This window comes from Heterodontus francisci, unplaced genomic scaffold (assembly GCF_036365525.1).
Source record: "Heterodontus francisci isolate sHetFra1 unplaced genomic scaffold, sHetFra1.hap1 HAP1_SCAFFOLD_84, whole genome shotgun sequence".
NCBI classification, from domain to species: domain Eukaryota; kingdom Metazoa; phylum Chordata; class Chondrichthyes; order Heterodontiformes; family Heterodontidae; genus Heterodontus; species Heterodontus francisci.
The window spans coordinates 4,272,595-4,296,929 of NW_027140330.1; positions in this window are offsets into that span (position 1 = coordinate 4,272,595).

A 24,335-nucleotide genomic window follows, 5' to 3' on the forward strand; every position below is an offset into this window, starting at 1 on the left:
TACCCAGAATCGAGCCCGGGTCCCTGGAGCTGTGATGCTGCTAAACACTGTGCCAATGTGCCGCCCAGTGTGTGTCTGTGCAACTGGGTATCAGTATATGTCTTTGTTAGTTGGTGTCAGTGTATGTCTGTGTTACTTGGTGTAAGTGTGTGTCTTTGTTACTTGGTGTAATTGTATGTCTTTGTTACTTGGTGTCAGTGTATGTCTGCGTTACTTGGTGTAAGTGTATGTCTTTGTTACTTGGTGTCAGTGTATGTCTTTGTGACGTGGTGTCATTGTCTGCCTTTGTTACTGGGTGTCAGTGTCTGTCTTCTTTACTTGGTGTCAGTGTTTGTCTTTGTTACTGGGTGTCAGTGTCTGTCTTTGTGACTTGGTGTCAGTGTATGTCTTTGTTACTTGGTGTCAGTGTATGTCTTTGTTACTTGGTGTAAGTGTGTGTCCGTGTTACTGGGTATCAGTGTATATCTTTGTTACTTGGTGTCAGTGTGTGTCTGTGTTACAGGGTATCAGTGCATGTCTTTGCTACATGGTGACAGTGCATGTCTGTGTTACTTGGTGTAAGTGTATGTCTTTGTTACTTGGTGTAATTGTATGTCTTTGTTACTTGGTGTCAGTGTATGTCTGTGTTATTTGGTGTAAGTGTATGTCTTTGTTAGTTGGTGTCAGTGTATGTCTTTGTTACTTGGTGTAAGTGTGTGTCTGTGTTACTTGGTGTAAATGTGTGTCTGTGTTCCTTGGTATCAGTGTATGTCTTTGTTCCTTGGTGTAAGTGTGTGTCTGTGTTACTGGGTAACAGTGTATGTCTTTGTTACTTGGTGTCAGTTTATGTCTGTGTTACTTGGTGTCAGTGTATGTCTTTGTTACTGTGTATCAGTGGTTCTCTGTGTTACTGCGTGTCAGTGTGTGTTTGTTTGTGTTACTGGGTGTCAGTGTGTGTCTGTGACACTAGGTGTCAGTATTTAGTTTAGTTTCAAGATACAGCACTTAAACAGGCCCTTCGGCCAACCGAGTCTGTGCCGACCATCAACCACACATTTATACTAATCCTACACTAATCCCGTATTCCTATAACATCCCCACCTGTCCCTGTATATTTCCCGACCACCTACCTATACTAGGGTCAATTTATAATGGCCAATTAACCGATCAACCTGCAAGTCTTTGGCATATGGGATGAAACCGGAGCACCCGGAGAAAACTCACGCAGACACAGGGAGAACTTGCAAACTCCGCACAGGCAGTACCCAGAATCGAGCCCGGGTCGCTGGAGCTGTGAGGCTGCTAACCACTGTGCCAATGTGCCGCCCAGTGTATGTCTGTGCTACTGGGTATCAGTGTATGTCTTTGTTACTTGGTTTCATTGTATGTCTGTGTTGCTTGGTGTAAGTGTGTGTCTGTGTTACTTGGTATCAGTGTATGTCTTTGTTACTTGGTGTATGTGTGTATCTGTGTTACTGGGTAACTGTGTATGTCTTTGTTACTTGGTGTCAGTGTATGTCTGTGTTACTTGTTGTAAGTGTGTGTCTTTGTTACTTGGTGTAATTGTATGTCTTTGTTACTTGGTGTCAGTGTATGTCTGTGTTAATTGGTGTAAGTGTATGTCTTTGTTACTTGGTGTCAGTGTATGCCTTTGTGACGTGGTGTCAGTGTATGTCTTTGTTACTTGGTGTAAGTGTGTGTCTTTGTTACTTGGTGTAATTGTATGTCTTTGTTACTTGGTGTCAGTGTATGTCTGTGTTAATTGGTGTAAGTGTATGTCTTTGTTACTGGGTGTCAGTGTCTGTCTCTGTGACTTGATGTCAGTGTATGTCTTTGTTACTTGGTGTAAGTGTGTGTCTGTGTTACTGGGTATCAGTGCATGTATTTGCTACATGGTGACAGTGTATGTCAATGTTACTTGGTGTAAGTGTGTGTCTTTGTCATGTGGTGTAATTGTATGCCTTTGTTACTTGGTGTCAGTGTATGTCTTTGTTACTTGGTGTAAGTGCGTGTCTGTGTTACTTGGTGTAAGTGTGTGTCTGTGTTACTTGGTATCAGTGTATGTCTTTGTTACTTATTGTAAGTGTGTGCCTGTGTTACTGGGTTACAGTGTATGTCTTTGTTACTTGGTGTCAGTGTATGTCTGTGTTACTTGGTGTAAGTGTGTGTCTTTGTTACCTTGTGTAATTGTATGTCTTTGTTACTTGGTGTCAGTGTATGTCTTTGTTACTTGGTGTAAGTGAGTGCCTGTGTTACTTGGTGTATGTGTATGCCTTTGTTACTTGGTGTCAGTGTATGACTTTGTTTCTTGGTGACAGTGTGTGTCTGTGTGTCAGTGTATGTCTTTGTTACTGTGTATCAGTGTTTCTCTATGTTACTGGGTGTCAGTGTGTGTTTGTTTGTGTTACTGGGTGTCAGTATTTAGTTTAGTGAAACAGCACTGAAACAGGCCTTTCGGCCAACCGAGTCTGTGCCGACCATCAACCACTCATTTATACTAATCCTACACGAATCCCGTATTCCTATCACATCCCCACCTGTCCCTATATATTTCCCTACCACCTACCTATACTAGTGTCAATTTATAATGGCCAATTAACCTATCAGCCTGCAAGTCTTTGGCATGTGGGTAGAAACGGAGCATCACGGAGGAAACTCACGTTGACACAGGGAGAACTTGTAAACTCCGCACAGGCAGTACCCAGAATCGATCCCGGGTCCCTGGAGCTGTGAGGCTGCTAACCACTGTGCCAATGTGCCGCCCAGTGGGTGTCTGTGCTACTGGGTATCAGTATATGTCTTTGTTAGATGGTGTCAGTGTATGTCTGTGTTCCTTGGTGTAAGTGTATGTCTTTGTTACTTGGTGTAATTGTATGTCTTTGTTACTTGGTGTAAGTGTGTGTCTGTGTTACTGGGTAACAGTGTATGTCTTTGTTACTTGGTGTCAGTGTATGTCTGTGTTACTTGGTGTAAGTATGTGTCTTTGTTACTTGGTGTAATTGTATGTCTTTGTTACTTGGTGTCAGTGTATGTCTGTGTTACTTGGTGTAAGTGTATGTCTTTGTTACTTGGTGTCAGTGTATGTCTTTGTTACTTGGTGTAAGTGTGTGTCTGTGTAACTTGGTGTAAGTGTGTATCTGTGTTACTTGGTATCAGTGTATGTCTTTGTTACTTATTGTAAGTGTGTGCCTGTGTTACTGGGTTACAGTGTATGTCTTTGTTACTTGGTGTCAGTGTATGTCTGTGTTACTTGGTGTAAGTGTGTGTCTTTGTTACCTTGTGTAATTGTATGTCTTTGTTACTTGGTGTCAGTGTATGTCTTTGTTACTTGGTGTAAGTGAGTGCCTGTGTTACTTGGTGTAAGTGTATGCCTTTGTTACTTGGTGTCAGTGCATGTCTTTGTTACTTGGTGTCAGTGTATGTCTTTGTGACGTGGTGTCATTGTCTGCCTTTGTTACTGGGTGTCAGTGTCTGTCTTCTTTACTTGGTGTCAGTGTTTGTCTTTGTTACTGGGTGTCAGTGTCTGTCTTTGTGACTTGGTGTCAGTGTCTGTCTTTGTTACTTGGTGTCAGTGTATGTCTTTGTTACTTGGTGTAAGTGTGTGTCTGTGTTACTGGGTATCAGTGTATATCTTTGTTACTTGGTGTAAGTGTGTGTCTGTGTTACAGGGTATCAGTGCATGTCTTTGCTACATGGTGACAGTACATGTCTGTGTTACTTGGTGTAAGTTTGTGTCTTTGTTACTTGGTGTAATTGTATGTCTTTGTTACTTGGTGTCAGTGTATGTCTGTGTTATTTGGTGCAAGTGTATGTCTTTGTTAGTTGGTGTCAGTGTCTGTCTTTGTTTCTTGGTGTAAGTGTGTGTCTGTGTTACTTGGTGTAAATGTGTGTCTGTGTTACTTGGTATCAGTGTATGTCTTTGTTCCTTGGTGTAAGTGTGTGTCTGTGTTACTGGGTAACAGTGTATGTCTTTGTTACTTGGTGTCAGTTTATGTCTGTGTTACTTGGTGTCAGTGTATGTCTTTGTTACTGTGTATCAGTGGTTCTCTGTGTTACTGGGTGTCAGTGTGTGTTTGTTTGTGTTACTGGGTGTCAGTGTGTGTCTGTGACACTAGGTGTCAGTATTTAGTTTAGTTTGAAGATACAGCACTTTAACGGGCCCTTCGGCCAACCGAGTCTGTGCCGACCATCAACCACACATTTATACTAATCCTACACTAATCCCGTATTCCTATCACATCCCCACCTGTCCCTATATATTTCCCGACCACCTACCTATACTAGGGTCAATTTATAATGGCCAATTAACCGATCAACCTGCAAGTCTTTGGCATATGGGATGAAACCGGAGCACCCGGAGAAAACTCACGCAGACACAGGGAGAACTTGCAAACTCCGCACAGGCAGTACCCAGCATCGAGCCCGGGTCCCTGGAGCTGTGAGGCTGCTAACCACTGTGCCAATGTGCCGCCCAGTGTGTGTCTGTGCTACTGGGTATCAGTGTATGTCTTTGTTACTTGGTGTCATTGTATGTCTGTGTTACTTGGTGTAAGTGTGTGTCTGTGTTACTTGGTATCAGTGTATGTCTTTGTTACTTGGTGTATGTGTGTGTCTGTGTTACTGGGTAACTGTGTATGTCTTTGTTACTTGGTGTCAGTGTATGTCTGTGTTACTTGTTGTAAGTGTGTGTCTTTGTTACTTGGTGTAATTGTATGTCTTTGTTACTTGGTGTCAGTGTATGTCTGTGTTACTTGGTGTAAGTGTGTGTCTTTGTTACTTGGTGTCAGTGTATGTCTTTGTTACTTGGTGTAAGTGTGTGTCTGTGTTACTGGGTGTCAGTGTATGTCTTTGTTACTGGGTGTCAGTTTGTGTCTGTGACACTAGGTGTCAGTATTTAGTTTAGTTTAGAGATACAGCACTGAAACAGGCACTTCGGCCCACCGAGTCTGTGCCGACCATCAACCCCCCATTTATACTAATCCTACACTAATCCCGTATTCCTATCAACAACTTTGCTTCCAATTTCCACCCTTCTCTCACCTTTACATGGTCCATCTCTGACACTTCCCTTCCCTTCCTCGACTTCTCTGTCTCCATCTCTGGGGATAGGTTGTCTACCAATATCCATTATAAGCCCACTGACTCCCACAGCTATCTCGACTACACTTCTTCACACCCTACCTCCTGTAAGGACTCCATTCCATTCTCCCAGTTTCTCCGTCTCCGACGCATCTGCTCTGATGATGCTACCTTCCATGACGGTGCTTCTGATATGACCTCCTTTTTCCTCAACCGAGGATTTCCCCCCACTGTGGTTGACAGGGCCCTCAACCGTGTCCGACCCATTCCCCGCACCTCTACGCTCACCCCTTCCCCTCCCTCCCAGAATCGTGACAGGGTTCCCCTTGTCCTCACTTTTCATCCCTCCAGCCTACATATCCAAAGGATCATCCTCCACCATTTTCACCACCTCCAGCGTGATGCCACTACCACTCGCATCCTCCCCTCCCTTCCCCTGTCAGCATTCCGAAGGGATCGTTCCCTCCGCGACACCCTGGTCCACTCCTCCATTACCCCCACCACCTCGTCCCCGTCCCATGTCACCTTCCATTGCAATCGCAGGAGGTGTAATACCTGTCCATTTACCTCCTCTCTCCTCACTATCCCAGGCCCCAAACACTCCTTTCAGGTGAAGCAGCGATTTACTTGTACTTCTTTCAATGTAGTATACTGCATTCGCTGCTCACAGTGTGGTCTCCTCTACATTGGGGAGACCAAGGGCAGACTGGGTGACCGCTTTGCGGAACATCTCCGCTCAGTCCGCAAGCAGGACCCTGAGCTTCCGGTTGCTTGCCATTTCAACACTCGCCCTGCTCTCATGCTCACATCTCTGCCCTGGGATTGCTGCAGTGTTCCAGTGAACATCAACGCAAGCTCGAGGAACAGCATCTCATCTACCGATTAGGCACACTACAGCCTGCCGGAATGAACATTGAGTTCAATAATTTCAGAGCATGACAGCCCCTCACTTTACTTTCATTTTTTGTCATTTTTAGTTATTGTTTCTTCCTTTTTTTTGCATTCCTTTTTACATTTTTTACAATCTTTTTTGGCATTTATTTCATTTCATCTTAGTTTGTTCAGTTTGCTTACCCATTGTTTTTTTCAGGTTGTTCTTCTTCAGGTTTGCACTTGCTGATGTTCAATATTCAGTATATTCACACCTAATCTGTACTAATGCTTTGTCTTTCAACACACCATTAACATATTGTTTGCCTTTGCTCCGTGACCTTTTGGTCAGCTATGTGGCCTGGTCCAATCTGCACCTTCTCCTTTGTTATCTCTTGCCCAACCCCCACCTCACTTGTTTATAATCTGTGACTTTTCTAATATTTGTGAGTTCCGAAGAAGGGTCACTGACCCGAAACGTTAACTCTGCTTCTCTTTCCACAGATGCTGCCAGACCTGCTGAGTGAATCCGGCATTTCTTGTTTTTGTTTCAGATTTCCAGCATCCGCAGTATTTTGCTTTTATTTTAGTGTTTAATTCACTGCCACTTCTCTTCCAGGAATGCCTACCTTGAAGAAGTTATGCTCTTCTCTCCGACGGGATTTTCGTTTGTCTCTTTTACCTTGTTCACCTTGATTGCTTTCGACTTCCCACCTGGTGTTTGATAAGGTATCTACCAAAACCCGTTTTCACAGCCACATCTCCTTCCTCAGTGACTGTCTCCGGCTCCGACTGATTCCACGTGGATTCCAACTGCAGTTTCACGCATCATGCTTTGAAACCACCCAGGACCACAGGTATCACCGAGAAATACAACGTTCCTCGGACTGCTACTCTCGCCGCATCCTGAGATCCACACTCAGTGCTATGCGCCACCATATGCACACACTGGACCTCTCTCTCCAGCAGCACCATCTCACCTTATCTCAAATCTGTTCTACTCCGCAGTTTCATCTCACCTTACGTCTCATCCGACGCATTAACAAAAAACTTTTTTTCTTCCTTTCAGGTGTTAAGGAACGCAAGCTCCAGCAGCTGATGGGGACTAATGCCCCTCCAGATCCTCCTTCCGCTTCACTTCCCTCTGACCCCACCCCTTCTGATCTGACCCCTTGCCGTGTATTCACTATACCCTCTGACCTCCCCCTCTCTGATGCTGAGCGTTCTGTACTCAGCAAAGGTCTCAGTTTTATCCCCTTACGCCCCCACCTCAATGAATTTCGCGCTCGGCATGACGTTGAGCTCTTCTTCCGTCGCCTCCGCCTCCGGGCTCACTTCTTCGACCAGGAGTCCTCCCCCCGACCAGCAGACCCATTCACCCGCCTCCAGCATTCTCCCTCTACCTGGACCCCTCACCCTGGCCTCTTACCCGCTCTTGATCTCTTCATTGAAAACTGTCGGCGAGACATTGGTCGTCTCAATTTCTCTGCCCCCCTCACTCACTCTAACCTGTCCCCTCTCTGGACTTGAGGCACTCCGTTCTCTCAGGTCTAACCCCGACATGGTCATCAAACCTGCAGACAAGGGTGGTGCTGTTGTATGGCGTACCGACCTCTACCTTGCAGAAGCTCAATGCCAACTCACAGACACCTCTTCCTACCTCCCTCTGGACCATGACCCCACCACCGAACATCAAGCCACCGTCCAAAGGACTGTCACTGAACTCATCTCCTCTGGAGATCTTCCCTCTCCAGCTTCCAAACTCATAGTCCCGCAACCCCGGACAGCCCGCTTCTCCCTCCTTCCCAAAATCCACAAACGGGACTGTCCCGGCAGACCCATTGTGTCAGCCTGCTCCTGCCCAACTGAACTTATTTCTTCCTATCTAGACTCTATCTTTTCTCCGCTGGTCCAGTCTCTTCCCACCTACATCCGTGACTCTTCTGACGCCCTACGTCATTTTGACAATTTCCAGTTTCCTGGTCCCAACCGCCTCCTCTTCACTATGGACGTTCAATTGCTCTACACCTCCATCCCCCACCAGGATGGTTTGAGGGCTCTCCGCTTCTTCCTGGAACAGAGGCCCAACCAGTCCCCATCCACCAACACCCTCCTCTGCCTGGCTGAACTTGTTCTCACATTGAACAACTTCTCCTTCAACTCCATGCATTTCCTTCAAGTAAAAGGTGTCGCTATGGGTACCCGCATGGGTCCTAGTTATGCCTATCTTTTTGTGGGATATGTCGAGCATTCTTTTTTCCAGTCCTACTCAGGCCCCCTCCCCCAACTCTTTTTCCGGTACATTGATGACTGTATCGGTGCCGTTTCCTGCTCCCGCCCCGAACTAGAAAACTTTATCAACTTTGCTTCCAATTTCCACCCTTCTCTCACCTTTACATGGTCCATCTCTGACACTGCCCTTCTCTTCCTCGACTTCTCTGTCTCCCTCTCTGGGGATAGGTTGTCTACCAATATCCAATATAAACACACTGACTCCCACAGCTACCTCGACTACACTTCTTCACACCCTACCTCCTGTAAGTACTCCATTCCATTCTCCCAGTTTCTCCGTCTCCGACGCATCTGCTCTGATGATGCTACCTTCCATGACGGTGCTTCCGATATGACCTACTTTTTCCTCAACCGAGGGTTTCCCCCCACTGTGGTTGACAGGGCCCTCAACCGTGTCCAACCCATTCACCGCACCTCTACCCTCACCCCTTCCCCTCCCTCCCAGAATATTGACAGGGTTCCCCTTGTCCTCACTTTTCATCCCTCCAGCCTACATATCCAAAGGATCATCCTCCGCCATTTTCGCCACCTCCAGCGTGATGCCACGACCAGTCGCATCTTCCCCTCCCTTCCCCTGTCAGCATTCCGAAGGGATCGTTCCCTCCGCGACACCCTGGTCCACTCCTCCATTACCCCCACCACCTCGTCCCCGTCCCAGGGCACCTTCCCTTGCAATCGCAGGAGGTGTAATATCTGCCCACTTACCTCCTCTCTCCTCACTATCCCAGGCCCCAAACACTCCTTTCAGGTGAAGCAGCGATTTACTTGTACTTCTTTCAATGTAGTATACTGTATTCGCTGCTCACAGTGTGGTCTCCTCTACATTGGGGAGACCAAGTGCAGACTGGGTGACCGCTTTGCGGAACATCTCCGTTCACGTCCCTATATATTTCCCTACCACCTACCTATACTAGGGGCAATTTATGATGGCCAAATAACCTATCAACCTGCAAGTCTTTGGCATGTGGGAGGAAACCGGAGCACCCGGAGGAAACTCATGCAGACACAGGGAGAACTTGCAAACTCCGCACAGGCAGTACCCAGAATTGTTCCCGGGTCCCTGGAGCTGTGAGGCTGCGGTGCTAACCATTGCGCCAATGTGCCCCCCCCCCCCCCCCACCCGAGTGTGTGCCTGTGTTACTGGGTATCAGTGTATGTCTTTGTTAATTGGTTTCAGTGTATGTCCGTGTTACTTGGTGTAAGTGTGTGTCTGTGTTACTGGGTGTCAGTGTATGTCTTTGTTACTGGGTGTCAGTGTCTGTCTTTGTTACTTGGTGTAAGTGTGTGTCTGTGTTACTGGGTGTCAGTGTATGTCTGTGTTACTTGGTGTAAGTGTGTCTCTGTGTTACTGGGTATCAGTATATGTCTTTGTTACTTGGTGTCAGTGTATGTCAAACTACTTGGTGTGAGTGTATGTCTTTGTTACTTGGTGTAATTGTCTGTCTTTGTTACTTGGTGTCAGTGTATGTCTTTGTTACTTGGTGTCAGTGCATGTCTTTGTTACTTGGTGTCAGTGTATGTCTTTGTGACTTGGTATCAGTGTATGTCTTTGTGACTTGCTGTCAGTGTATGTCTTTTTTTCTGAGTGTGAGTGTGTGTCTGTGTTACTTGGTGTCAGTGTATGTCATTGTTACTGTGTATCAGTGTTTCTCTGTGTTACTGGGTGTCAGTGTATGTTTGTTTGTGTTACTGGGTATCAGTGCATGTCTGTGTGACTTGGTATCAGTGTATGTCTTTGTTACTGGGTGTCAGTGTGTGTCTGTGTTACTTGGTGTCAGTGCATCAGTGTTTCTCTGTGTGACTGGGTGTCAGTGTGTGTTTGTTTGTGTTACTGGGTGTCAGTGACACTAGGTGTCAGTATTTAGTTTAGTTTAGAGATACAGCACTTAAACAGGCCCTTCGTCCCACCGAGTCTGTGCCGACCATCAACCACCCATTTATACAAATCCTACACTAATCCCGTATTCCTAACACATCCCCACCTATCCCTATATATTTCCCTACCGCCGACCTATACTGGGGGCAATTTATGATGGCCAATTAACCTATCAACCTGCAAGTCTTTGGCATGTGTGAGGAAACCGGAGCACCCGGAGGAAACCAACGCATAAACAGGAAGAACTTGCAAACTCCGCACAGGCAGTACCCAGAATCGAACCCGGGTCCCTGGAGCTCTGAGGCTGCGGTGCCAACCACTGCGCCAATGTGCCCCCCCCCCCACTGTGTGCCTGTGTTACTGGGTATCAGTGTACGTCTTTGTTACTTGGTGTCAGTGTATGTCTGTGTTACTTTGTGTAAGTGTGTGTCTGTGTTTCAGGGTATCAGTGTATGTCTTTGTGACTTGGTGTCAGTGTATGTCTCTGTTACTCGGTGTCAGTGTGTGTCGTTGTGACTTGGTGTCAGTGTATGTCTTTGTTACTTGGTGTAAGTGTGTGTCTGTGTTACTGGGTATCAGTGTATGTCTTTTTTAATTGGAGTCAGTGTTTGTCTGTGTTACTTGGTGTCAGTGTGTTTGTTTGTGTTACTGGGTGTCAGTGTGTGTCTGTGTTCCTTGGTGTAAGGGTGTGTCTTTGTTACTTGGTGTCCGTGTGTGTCTGTGTTACTGGGTGTCAGTGTATGTCTTTGTTACTGGGTGTCAGAGTAAAACTTTGTTATTTGGTATAAGTGTGTGTCTGTGTTACTGGGTATCAGTGTCTGTCTTTGTTACTTGGTGTAAGTGTGTGCCTGTGTTACTGGGTATCAGTGTATGTCTTTGTTATTTGGTGTCAGTGTATGTCAAAATATTTGGTGTAAGTGTCTGTCTTTGTTACTTGGTGTCAGTGTATGTCTGTGTTACTTGGTGTAAGTGTGTGTCTTTGTTACTTGGTGTAAGTGTATGTCTTTGTTACTTGGTGTCAGTGTATGTCTTTGTTACTTGGTGTAAGTGTGTGTCTGTGTTACTTTGTGTCAGTGTATGTCTTTGTTACTGGGTGTCAGTGTATGTCTTTGTTACTTGGTGTAAGTGTGTGTCTGTGTTACTGGGTATCAGTGTCTGTCTTTGTTACTTGATGTAAGTGTGTGTCTGTGTTACTGGGTATCAGTGTATGTCTTTGTTACTTGGTGTCAGTGTATGTCTGTGTTACTTGGTGTCAGTGTGTTTGTTTGTGTTACTGGGTGTCTGTGTGTGTGTATGTGTTACTTGGTGTCAGTGTGTGTCTTTGTTACTCGATGTCCGTGTGTGTCTGTCTTACTGGGTGTCAGTGTGTGTCTTTGTGACTTGGTGTCAGTGTATGTCTTTGTTCCTTGGTGTAAGTGTGTGTCTGTGTTACTGGGTATCAGTGTATGTCTTTGTTACTTGGTGTCAGTGTATGTCAAAATACTTGGTGTATGTGTATGTCTTCGTTACTTGGTGTCAGTGTATGTCTTTGTTACTTGGTGTCAGTGTATGTCTGTGTTACTTGGTGTAAGTGTGTGTCTGTGTTACTGGGTATCAGTGTATGTCTTTGTGACTTGGTGTCAGTGTATGTCTTTGTTACTGGGTGTCAGTGTGTGTCTTTCTGACTTTGTGTCAGTGTATGTCTTTGTTACTTGGTGCAAGTGTGTGTCTTTGTTACTTGGTGTAAGTGTATGTCTTTGTTACTTTGTGTCAGTGTCTCTCTGTGTTACTTGGTGTAAGTGTGTGCCTGTGTTACTGAGTATCAGTGTATGTCTTTGTTACTTGGTGTCAGTGTATGTCTGTGTCACTTGGTGTAAGTGTGTTTGTTTGTGTTACTGGGTGTCAGTGTGTGTCTTTGTTACTTGGTGTAAGTGCATGTCTTTGTTACTTGGTGTCAGTGTATGTCTTTGTTACTTGGTGTCAGTGTATGTCTGTGTTACTTGGTGTAAGTGTGTGCCTGTATTACTGGGTATCAGTGTATGTCTTTGTTACTTGGTGTCAGTGTATGTCTGTGTTACTTGGTGTAAGTGTGTGTCTGTGTTACTGGGTGTCAGTGTGTTTCTGTGTTACTTGGTGTAAGTGTGAGTCTTTGTTACTTGGTGTCAGTGTATGTCTTTGCTACTTGGTGTCAGTGTATGCCTGTGTTACTTGGTGTAAGTGTGTGTCTGTGTTACTGGGTATCAGTGTATGTCTTTGTTACTTGGTGTAAGTGTGTGCCTTTGTTACTGGTTATCAGTGTATGTCTTTGTTACTTGGTGTCAATGTATGTCTTTGTTACTTGGTGTAAGTGTTTGTCTATGTTACTGGGTGTCAGTGTGTGTCTGTGTTACTTGGTGTAAGTGTGTGTCTTTTTTACTTGGTGTCCGTGTGTGTCTTTGTTACTTGGTGTCCGTGTGTGTCTGTGTTACTGGGTGCCAGTGTATGTCTTTGCTACTGGGTGTCAGTGTATGTCTTTTTTACTTGGTGTAAGTGTGTGTCTGTGTTACTGGGTATCAGTGTCTGTCTTTGTTACTTGGTGTCAGTGTATGTCTGTATTACTTGGTGCAAGTGTGTGTCTGTGTTACTGGGTATCAGTGTATGTCTTTGTGACTTGGTGTCATTGTATGTCTTTGTTACTGGTTGTCAGTGTGTGTCTTTGTGACTTGGTGTCAGTGTCTGTCTTTGTTACTTGGTGTCAGTGTATGTCTGTGTTACTTGGTGTCAGTGTGTTAGTTTGTGTTACTGGGTTTCAATGTGTGTCTGTGTTACTTGGTGTAAGTGTGTGTCTTTGTTACACGGTGTCCGTATGTGTCTGTGTTACTGGGTGTCAGTGTATGTCTTTGTTACTGGGTGTCAGTGTAATTCTTTGTTACTTGGTATAAGTTTGTGTCTGTGTTACTGGGTATCAGTGTCTGTCTTTGTTACTTGGTGTAAGTGTGTGTCTGTGTTACTGGGTATCAGTGCATGTCTTTGTTCCTTGGTGTCAGTGTGTCTCTGTGTTACTTGGTGTAAGTGTGTGTCTGTGTTACTGGGTATCAGTGTATGTCTTTGTGACTTGGTGTCAGTGTATGTCTTTGTTACTGGGTGTCAGTGTGTGTCTTTGTGACTTGGTGTCAGTGTATGTCTTTGTTACTTGATGTAAGTGTGTGTCTGTGTTGCTGGGTTTCAGTGTATGTCTTTGTTACTTGGTGTCAGTGTATGTCAACATACTTGGTGTCAGTGTATGTCTTTGTTACTTGGAGCAATTGTCTGCCTTTGTTACTTGGTGTCAGTGTATGTCTGTGTTACTTGGTGTAAGTGTATGTCTTTGTTACTTGGTGTCAGTGTATGTCTTTTTTACTTGGTGTCAGTGTTTGTCTGTGTTACTTGGTGTAAGTGTGTGCTTGTGTTACTGGGTATCAGTGTATGTCTTTGTTACTTGGTGTCAATGTATGTCTGTGTTACTTGGTGTAAGTGTGTGTCTGTGTTACTGGGTGTCAGTGTGTGTCTGTGCTACTTGGTGTAAGTGTGTGTCTTTTTTACTTGGTGTCCGTGTGTGTCTTTGTTACTTGGTGTCCGTGTGTGTCTGTGTTACTGGGTGTCAGTGTATGTCTTTGTTACTGGGTGTCAGTGTATGTCTTTGTTACTTGCTGTAAGTGTGTGTCTGTGTTACTGGGTATCAGTGTCTGTCTTTGTTACTTGGTGTAAGTGTGTGTCTGTGTTACTGGGTATCAGTGTATGTCTTTGTTACTTGGTGTCAGTGTATGTCTGTGTTACTTGGTGTAAGTGTGTGTCTGTGTTACTGGGTATCAGTGTATGTCTTTGTGACTTGGTGTCATTGTATGGCTTTGTTACTGGTTGTCAGTGTGTGTCTTTGTGACTTGGTGTCAGTGTATGTCTTTGTTACTTGTTGTAAGTGTGTGTCTGTGTTACTGGGTATCAGTGTATGTCTTTGTTACTTGTTGTAAGTGTATGTCAAAATACTTGGTGTAAGTGTATGTCTGTGTTACTTGGAGCAATTGTCTGCCTTTGTTACTTGGTGTCAGTGTATGTCTGTGTTACTTGGTGTAAGTGTATGTCTTTGTTACTTGGTGTCAGTGTATGTCTTTTTTACTTGGTGTCAGTGTTTGTCTGTGTTACTTGGCGTAAGTGTGTGCTTGTGTTACTGGGTATCAGTGTATGTCTTTGTTACTTGGTGTCAATGTATGTCTGTGTTACTTGGTGTAAGTGTGTGTCTGTGTTACTGGTTGTCAGTGTGTGTCTGTGTTACTTGGTGTAAGTGTGTGTCTTTTTTACTTGGTGTCCGTGTGTGTCTTTGTTACTTGGTGTCCGTGTGTGTCTGTGTTACTGGGTGCCAGTGTATGTCTTTGTTACTGGGTGTCAGTGTATGTCTTTGTTACTTGCTGTAAGTGTGTGTCTGTGTTACTGGGTATCAGTGTCTGTCTTTGTTACTTGGTGTAAGTGTGTGTCTGTGTTACTGGGTATCAGTTTATGTCTTTGTTACTTGGTGTCAGTGTATGTCTGTGTTACTTGGTGTCATTGTATGTCTTTGTTACTGGTTGTCAGAGTGTGTCTTTGTGACATGGTGTCAGTGTATGTCTTTGTTACTTGGTGTAAGTGTGTGTCTGTGTTACTGGGTATCAGTGTATGTCTTTGTTACTTGGTGTAAGTGTATGTCAAAATACTTGGTGTAAGTGTATGTCTTTGTTACTTGGAGCAATTGTCTGCCTTTGTTACTTGGTGTCAGTGTATGTCTGTGTTACTTGGTGTTAGTGTATGTCTTTGTTACTTGGTGTCAGTGTATGTCTTTTTTACTTGGTGTCAGTGTTTGTCTGTGTTACTTGGTGTAAGTGTGTGCTTGTGTTACTGGGTATCAGTGTATGTCTTTGTTACTTGGTGTCAATGTATGTCTGTGTTACTTGGTGTAAGTGTGTGTCTGTGTTACTGGGTGTCAGTGTGTGTCTGTGTTACTTGGTGTAAGTGTGTGTCTTTTTTACTTGGTGTCCGTGTGTGTCTTTGTTACTTGGTGTCCGTGTGTGTCTGTGTTACTGGGTGTCAGTGTATGTCTTTGTTACTGGGTGTCAGTGTATGTCTTTGTTACTTGCTGTAAGTGTGTGTCTGTGTTACTGGGTATCAGTGTCTGTCTTCGTTACTTGGTGTAAGTGTGTGTCTGTGTTACTGGGTATCAGTGTATGTCTTTGTTACTTGGTGTCTGTGTATGTCTGTGTTACTTGGTGTAAGTGTGTGTCTGTGTTACTGGGTATCAGTGTATGTCTTTGTGACTTGCTGTCATTGTATGTCTTTGTTACTGGTTGTCAGTGTGTGTCTTTGTGACTTGGTGTCAGTGTATGTCTTTGTTACTTGGTGTAAGTGTGTGTCTGTGTTACTGGGTATCAGTGTATGTCTTTGTTACTTGGTGCAAGTGTATGTCAAAATACTTGGTGTAAGTGTATATCTTTGTTAATTGGTGTCAGTGTATGTCTGTGTTACTTGGTGCAAGTGTGTGTCTTTGTTACTTGGTGTAAGTGGATGTCTGTGTTACTTGGTGCAAGTGTGTGTCTTTGTTACTTGGTGTCAGTGTATGTCTTTGTGACTTCGTGTCAGTGTATGTCTTTGTTACTGGGTGTCAGTGTTTGTCTGTGTTACTTGGTGTCAGTGTATGTCTTTGTTACTGTTTATCATTGTTTCTCTGTGTTACTGGGTGTCAGTGTGTGTTTGTTTGTGTTGCTGGGTGTCAGTGTGTATCTGTGACATTAGGTGTCAGTATTTAGTTTAGTTTGGAGAGACAGCACTTAAACAGGCCCTTCGGCCCACCGAGTCTGTGCCGACCATCAACCACCCATTTATGCTAATCCAACACTAATTCCGTATTCCGATCACATCTCCACCTGTCCCTATATATTTCCCTAAAAGCTACCTATACTAGGGGCAATTTATGATGGCCAATTAACCTATCAACCTGCAAGTCTTTGGCATGTGGAAGGAAACCGGAGCACCCGGAGGAAACTCACGCAGACACAGGGAGAAATTGCAAACTCAGCACAGGCAGTACCCAGAATCGAACCCGGGTCCCTGGAGCTGTGAGGCTGCGGTGCTAAACACTGCGCCAATGTCCCCCCCCCCCCCCCCCCCCCCCCCCCCCAGTGTTTGCCTGTGTTACTGGTTATCAGTGTATGTCTTTGTTACTTGGTGTCAGTGCATGTCTCTGTTACTTGGTTTCAGTGTGTTTGTTTGTGTGACTGGGTTTCATTGTGTGTCTGTGTTACTTGGTGGAAGTGTGTGTCTTTGTTACTCGGTGTCCGTATGTGTCTGTGTTAGTGGGTGTCAGTGTATGTCTTTGTTACTGGGTGTCAGTGTAATTCTTTGTTACTTGGTATAGGTTTGTGTCTGTGTTACTGGGTATCAGTGTCTGTCTTTGTTACTTGGTGTAAGTGTGTGTCTGTGTTACTGGGTATCAGTGCATGTCTTTGTTGCTTGGTGTCAGTGTATGTCTTTGTTACTGGGTGTCAGTGTGTGTCTTTGTGACATGGAGCAATTGTCTGTCTTTGTTACTTGGTGTCAGTGTATGTCAGTGTTACTGGGTATCAGTGTATGTCTTTGTTACTTGGTGTCAGTGTATGTCAAAATACTTGGTGTAAGTTTATGTCTTTGTTACTTGGTGCAATTGTCTTTCTTTGTTACTTGGTGTCAGTGTATGTCTGTGTTACTTGGTGTAAGTGTATGTATTTGTTACTTGGTGTCAGTGTATGTCTTTTTTACTTGGTGTCAGTGTATGTCTGTGTTACTTGGTGTAAGTGTGTGCCTGTGTTACTGGGTATCAGTGTATGTCTTTGTTACTTGGTGTCAATGTATGACTGTGTTACTTGGTGTAAGTGTGTGTCTGTGTTACTGGGTGTCAGTGTGTGTCTGTGTTACTTGGTGTAAGTGTGTGTCTTTTTTACTTGGTGTCCGTGTGTGTCTTTGTTACTTGGTGTCCGTGTGTGTCTGTGTTACTGGGTGTCAGTGTATGTCTTTGTTACTGGGTGTCAGTGTATGTCTTTGTTACTTGCTGTAAGTGTGTGTCTGTGTTACTGAGTATTAGTGTCTGTCTTTGTTACTTGGTGTAAGTGTGTGTCTGTGTTACTGGGTATCAGTGCATATCTTTGTTACTTGGTGTCAGTGTATGTCTGTGTTACTTGGTGTAAGTGTGTGTCTGTGTTACTGGGTATCAGTGTATGTCTTTGTGACTTGGTGTCATTGTATGTCTTTGTTACTGGTTGTCAGTGTGTGTCTTTGTGACTTGGTGTCAGTGTATGTCTTTGTTACTTGGTGTAAGTGTGTGTCAAAATACTTGGTGTAAGAGTATGTCTTTGTTAATTGGTGTCAGTGTACGTCTGTGGTACTTGGTGCAATTGTCTGTCTTTGTTACTTGGTGTAAGTGGATGTCTTTGTTACTTGGTGTCAGTGTATGTCTTTGTTACTTGGTGTCAGTGTGTATCTGTGTTACTGGTATCAGTGTATGTCTTTGTGAATTGGTATCAGTGTATATCTTTGTGACTTCGTGTCAGTGTATGTCTTTGTTACTGGGTGTCAGTGTGTGTCTGTGTTACTTGGTGTCAGTGTATGTCTTTGTTACTGTTTATCAGTGTTTCTCTGTGTTACTGGGTGTCAGTGTGTGTTTGTTTGTGTTGCTGGGTGTCAGTGTGTATCTGTGACACTAGGTGTCAGTATTTAGTTTAGTTTGGAGAGACAGCACTTAAACAGGCCCATCGGCCCACCGAATCTGTGCCGACCATCAACCACCCATTTATGCTAATCCTACACTAATTCCGTATTCCGATCACATCCCCACCTGTCCCTATATATTTCCCTACCACCTACCTATACTAGGGGCAATTTATGATGGCCAATTAACTTATCAACCTGCAAGTCTTTGGCATGTGGAAGGAAACCGGAGCACCCGGAGGAAATTCACGCAGACACAGGGAGAACTTGCAAACTCCGCACAGGCAGTACCCATAATCGAACCCGGGTCCCTGGAGCTGTGAGGCTGCGGTGCGAAACACAGCGCCAATGTCCCCCCCCCCACCCACCCAGTGTTTGCCTGTGTTACTGGTTATCAGTGTATGTCTTTGTTACTTGGTGTCAGTGTATGTCTGTGTTACTTGGTGTCAGTGTGTGTGTTTGTGTTACTGGGTTTCAGTGTGTGTCTGTGTTACTTGGTGTAAGTGTGTGTCCTTGTTACTCGGTGTCCGTATGTGTCTGTGTTCCTGGGTTTCAGTGTATGTCTTTGTTACTGGGTGTCAGTGTAATTCTTTGTTACTTGGAAGAAGTTTGTGTCTGTGTTACTGGGTATCAGTGTCTGTCTTTGTTACTTGGTGTAAGTGTGTGTCTGTGTTACTGGGTATCAGTGCTTGTCTTTGTTCCTTGGTGTCAGTGTATCTCTGTGTTACTTGGTGTAAGTGTGTGTCTGTGTTACTGGGTATCAGTGTATGTCTTTGTTACTGGGTGTCAGTGTGTGTCTTTGTGACTTGGTGTCAGTGTATGTCTTTTTTACTTGATGTAAGTGTGTGTCTGTGTTACTGGGTATCAGTGTATGTCTTTGTTACTTGGTGTCAGTGTATGTCTTTGTTACTTGGTGTAAGTGTATGTCTTTGTTACTTGGTGCAATTGTCTGTCTTTGTTACTTGGTGTCAGTGTATGTCTGTGTTACTTGTTGTAAGTGTATGTCTTTGATACTTGGTGTCAGTGTATGTCTTTTTTAGTTGGTGTCAGTGTATGTCTGTGTTACTTTGTGTCAATGTGTGCCTGTGTTTCTGGGTATCAGTGTATGTCTTTGTTACTTGGTGTCAATGTATGTCTGTGTTACTTGGTGTAAGTGTGTGTCTGTGTTACTGGGTGTCAGTATGTGTCTGTATTACTTGGTGTAAGTGTGTGTCTTATTTACTTGGTGTCCGTGTGTATCTTTGTTACTTGGTGTCCGTGTGTGTCTGTGTTACTGGGTGTCAGTGTATTTCTTTGTTACTGGGTGTCAGTGTCTGTCTTTGTTACTTGCAGTAAGTGTGTGTCTGTGTTCCTGTGTATCAGTGTCTGTCTTTGTTACTTGGTGTAAGTGTGTGTCTGTGTTACTGGGTATCAGTGTATGTCTGTGTTACTAGGTGTAAGTGTGTGTCTGTGTTACTGGGAATCAGTGTATGTCTTTGTGACTTGATGTCATTGTATGTCTTTGTTACTGGGTGTCAGTGTGTGTCTTTGTGACTTGGTGTCAGTGTATGTCTCTGTTACTTGGTGTAAGTGTGTGTCTGTGTTACTGGGTATCAGTGTATGTCTTTGTGACATGGTATCAGTGCATGTCTTTGTGACTTGGTGTCAGTGTATGTCTTTGTTACTGGATGTCAGTGTGTGTCTGTGTTACTTGGTGTCAGTGTATGTCTTTGTTACTGTTTATCAGTGTTTCTCTGTGTCACTGGGTGTCAGTGTGTGTTTGTTTGTGTTGCTGGGTGTCAGTGTGTATCAGTGACACTAGGTGTCAGTATTTAGTTTAGTTTCGAGAGACAGCACTGAAACAGGCCTTTCGGCCCACCGGGTCTGTGCCGACCATCCACCACCCAGTTATGCTAATCCTACACGAATACCGTATTCCGATCACATCCCCACCTGTCCCTATATATTTCCCTGCCACCTACCTATACTAGGGGCAGTTTATGATGGCCAATTAACCGATCAAACTGCAAGTCTTTGGCAAGTGGGAGGAAACCGGAGCACCCGGAGGAAACTCACGGAGACACAGGGAGAACTTGCAAACACCGCACAGGCTGTACCCAGAATCGAACCCGGGTCCCTGGAGCTGTGAGGCTGCGGTGCTAAACACTGCGCCAAAGTCCCACCACCACCCCCGCCCCCCAGTGTGTGCCTGTGTTACTGGGTAGCAGTGCATGTCTTTGTTACTTGGTGTCAGTGTATGTCTGTGTTACTTGGTGTCAGTGTGTTTGTTTGTGTTACTGGGTGTCAGAGTGTGTCTGTGTTACTGGGTGTCAGAGTGTGTCTGTGTTACTTGGTGTAAGTGTGTGTCTTTGTTCCTCGGTGTCCGTGTATTTCTGTGTTACTGGATGTCAGTGTATGTCTTTGTTAATGGGTGTCAGTGTATGTCTTCGTGACTTGGAGTCAGTGTATGTCTTTGTTACTTGGTGTAAGTGTCTGTCTGTGTTACTGGTTATCAGTGTGTGTCTTTGTTACTTGGTGTCAGTATATGTCAAAATACTTGGTGTAAGTGTATGTCTGTGTTACTTGGTGTACGTGTGTGTCTTTGTTACTTGGTGTAAGTGTATGTCTTTGTTACTTGGTGTCATTGTATGTCTTTGTTACTTGGTGTCAGTGTATGTCTGTGTTACTTGGTGTAAGTGTGTGCCTGTGTTACTGGGTATCAGTGTATGTCTTTGTTACTTGGTGTCAGTGTATGTCTGTGTTACTTGGTGTAAGTGTGTGTCTGTGTTACTGGGTGTCAGTGTGTTTCTGTGTTACTTGGTGTAAGTGTGTGTCTTTGTTACTTGGTGTCCATGTGTGTCTTTGTTACTTGGTGGCCGTGTGTGTCTGTGTTACTGGGTGTCAGTGTATGTCTTTGATACTGGGTGTCAATGTATGTCTTTGTTACTTGGTGTAAGTGTGTGTCTGTGTTACTGGGTGTCAGTGTCTGTCTTTGTTACTTGGTGTAAGTGTGTGTCTGTGTTACTGGGTATCAGTGTATGTCTTTGTTACTTGGTGTCAGTGTATGTCTGTGTTACTTGGTGTAAATGTGTGTCTGTGTTACTGGGTATCAGTGTATGTCTTTGTTACTTGGTGTCAGTGTATGTCAACTACTTGGTGTAAGTGTATGTCTTTGTTACTTGGTGTCAGTGTATGTCTGTGTTACTTGGTGCAAGTGTGTGTCTTTGTTACTTGGTGTAAGTGGATTTCTGTGTTACTGGGTATCAGTGTATGTCTTTGTTACTTGGTGTCAGTGTATGTCTTTGTTACTTGGTGTAAGTGTGTGTCTGTGTTACTGGATATCAGTGTATGTCTTTGTTACTTGGTGTCAGTGTATGTCAAATACTTGGTGTACGTGTATGTCTTTGTTACTTGGTGTCAGTGTATGTCTGTGTTACTTGGTGCAAGTGTGTGTCTTTGTTACTTGGTGTAAGTGGATTTCTTTGTTACTTGGTGTCAGTGCATGTCTTTGTTACTTGGTGTCAGTGTGTGTCTGTGTTAATGGGTATCAGTGTATGTCTTTGTGACTTGGTATCAGTGTATGTCTTTGTGACTTGGTGTCAGTGTATGTCTTTGTTACTTGGTGTCAGTGTGTGTCTGTGTTACTTGGTGTCAGTGTATGTCTTTGTTACTGTTTATCCGTGTTTCTCTGTGTTACTGGGTGTCAATGTGTGTGTTTGTTTGTTTTGCTGGGTGTAATTGTGTATCTGTGACACTAGGTGTCAGTATTTAGTTTAGTTTGGAGAGACAGCACTGAAACAGGTTCTTCGGCCCACCGAGTCTGTGCCGAACATCAACCAAATATTTATGCTAATCCTACACTAATTCCGTTTTCCGATCACATCCCCACCTGTACCTATATATTTCCCTACCACCTACCTATACTATGGGCAATGTATGATAGCCAATTAACCTATCAACCTGCAAGTCTTTGGCATGTGGGAGGAAACCGGAGCACCCGGAGGAAACTCACGCAGACACAGGGAGAACTTGCAAACTCCGCACTGGCAGTACCCAGAATCGAACCCGGGTCCCTGGAGCAGTGAGGCTGCGGTGCCAAACACTGCGCCAACGTCCCCCACCCCGCCCCCCCCCCCCGCCCCAGTGTGTGCCTGTGTTACTGGGTATCAGTGCATGTCTTTGTTACTTGGTGTCAGTGTATGTCTGTGTTACTTGGTGTCAGTGTGTTTGTTTTTGTTACTGGGTGTCAGTGTGTGTCTGTGTTACTTGGTGTAAGTGTGTGTCTTTGTTACTTGGTGTCCGTGTGTGTCTATGTTCCTGGATGTCAGTGTATGTCTTTGTTACTGGGTGTCAGTGTAAGTCTTTGTTACTTGGTGCAAGTGTGTGTCTGTGTTACTGGGTATCAGTGTATGTCTTTGTGACTTGGTGTCTGTGTATGTCTGTGTTACTTGGTGTAAGTGTGTGTCTGTGTTACTGGGTATCAGTGTATGTCTTTGTGACGTGGTGTCAGTGTATGTCTTTGTTACTTGGTGTAAGTGTATGTCTTTGTTAATTGGTGTCAGTGTGTGTCTTTGTTACTTGGTGTCCGTGTCTGTCTGTGTTACTGGGTATCAGTGTCTGTCTTTTTTACTTGGTGTAAGTGTGTGTCTGTGTTACTGGGTATCAGTGTATGTCTTTGTTGCTTGGTGTCAGTGTATGTCTGTGTTACTTGGTGTAAGTGTGTGTCTGTGTTACTGGGTATCAGTGTATGTCTTTGTGACTTGGTATCAGTGTATGTCTTTGTTACTGGGTGTCAGTGTGTGTCTTTGTGACTTGGTGTCAGTGTATGTCTTTGTTACTTGGTGTAAGTGTGTGTCTGTGTTACAGGGTATCAGTGTATGTCTTTGTTACTTGGTGTCAGTGTCTGTCAATATACTTGGTGTAAGTGTATGTCTTTGTTACTTGGTGTAAGTGTATGTCCGTGTTACTTGGTGCAAGTGTGTGTCTTTTTTACTTGGTGTAAGTGGATGTCTTTGTTACTTGGTGTCAGTGTATGTCTTTGTTACTTGGTGTCAGTGTATGTCTGTGTTACTAGGTGTAAGTGTATGACTTTGTTACTGGGTGTCAGTGTGTGTCTTTGTGACTTGGTGTCAGTGTATGTCTCTGTTACTTGGTGTAAGTGTGTGTCTGTGTTACTGGGTATCAGTGTATGTCTTTGTGACATGGTATCAGTGCATGTCTTTGTGACTTGGTGTCAGTGTATGTCTTTGTTACTGGATGTCAGTGTGTGTCTGCGTTACTTGGTGTCAGTGTATGTCTTTGTTACTGTTTATCAGTGTTTCTCTGTGTTACTGGGTGTCAGTGTGTGTTTGTTTGTGTTGCTGGGTGTCAGTGTGTATCAGTGACACTAGGTGTCAGTATTTAGTTTAGTTTCGAGAGACAGCACTTAAACAGGCCTTTCGGCCCACCGAGTCTGTGCCGACCATCAACCACCCAGTTATGCTAATCCTACACGAATACCGTATTCCGATCACATCCCCACCTGTCCCTATATATTTCCCTACCACCTACCTATACTAGGGGCAGTTTATGATGGCCAATTAACCGATCAAACTGCAAGTCTTTGGCAAGTGGGAGGAAACCGGAGCACCCGGAGGAAACTCACGGAGACACAGGGAGAACTTGCAAACTCCGCACAGGCTGTACCCAGAATCGAACCCGGGTCCCTGGAGCTGTGAGGCTGCGGTGCTAAACACTGCGCCAATGTCCGCCGCCCCGCCCCCCCAGTGTGTGCCTGTGTTACTGGGTATCAGTGTATGTCTTTGTCACTTGGTGTCAGTGTATGTCTGTGTTACTTGGTGTCAGTGTGTTTGTTTGTGCTACTGGGTGTCAGAGTGTGTCTGTGTTACTTGGTGTAAGTGTGTGTCTTTGTTCCTCGGTGTCTGTGTATTTCTGTGTTACTGGGTGTCAGTGTATGTCTTTGTTAATGGGTGTCAGTGTATGTCTTCGTGACTTGGAGTCAGTGTATGTCTTTGTTACTTGGTGTAAGTGTCTGTCTGTGTTACTGGGTATCAGTGTGTGTCTTTGTTACTTGGTGTCAGTGTATGTCAAAATACTTGGTGTAAGTGTATGTCTGTGTTACTTGGTGTACGTGTGTGTCTTTGTTACTTGGTGTAAGTGTATGTCTTTGTTACTTGGTGTCATTGTATGTCTTTGTTACTTGGTGTCAGTGTATGTCTGTGTTACTTGGTGTAAGTGTGTGCCTGTGTTACTGGGTATCAGTGTCTGTCTTTGTTACTTGGTGTCAGTGTATGTCTGTGTTACTTGGTGTAAGTGTGTGTCTGTGTTACTGGGTGTCAGTGTGTTTCTGTGTTACTTGGTGTAAGTGTGTGTCTTTGTTACTTGGTGTCCGTGTGTGTCTTTGTTACTTGGTGGCCGTGTGTGTCTGTGTTACTGGGTGTCAGTGTATGTCTTTGATACTGGGTGTCAGTGTATGTCTTTGTTACTTGGTGTAATTGTGTGTCTGTGTTACTGGGTGTCAGTGTCTGTCTTTGTTACTTGGTGTAAGTGTGTGTCTGTG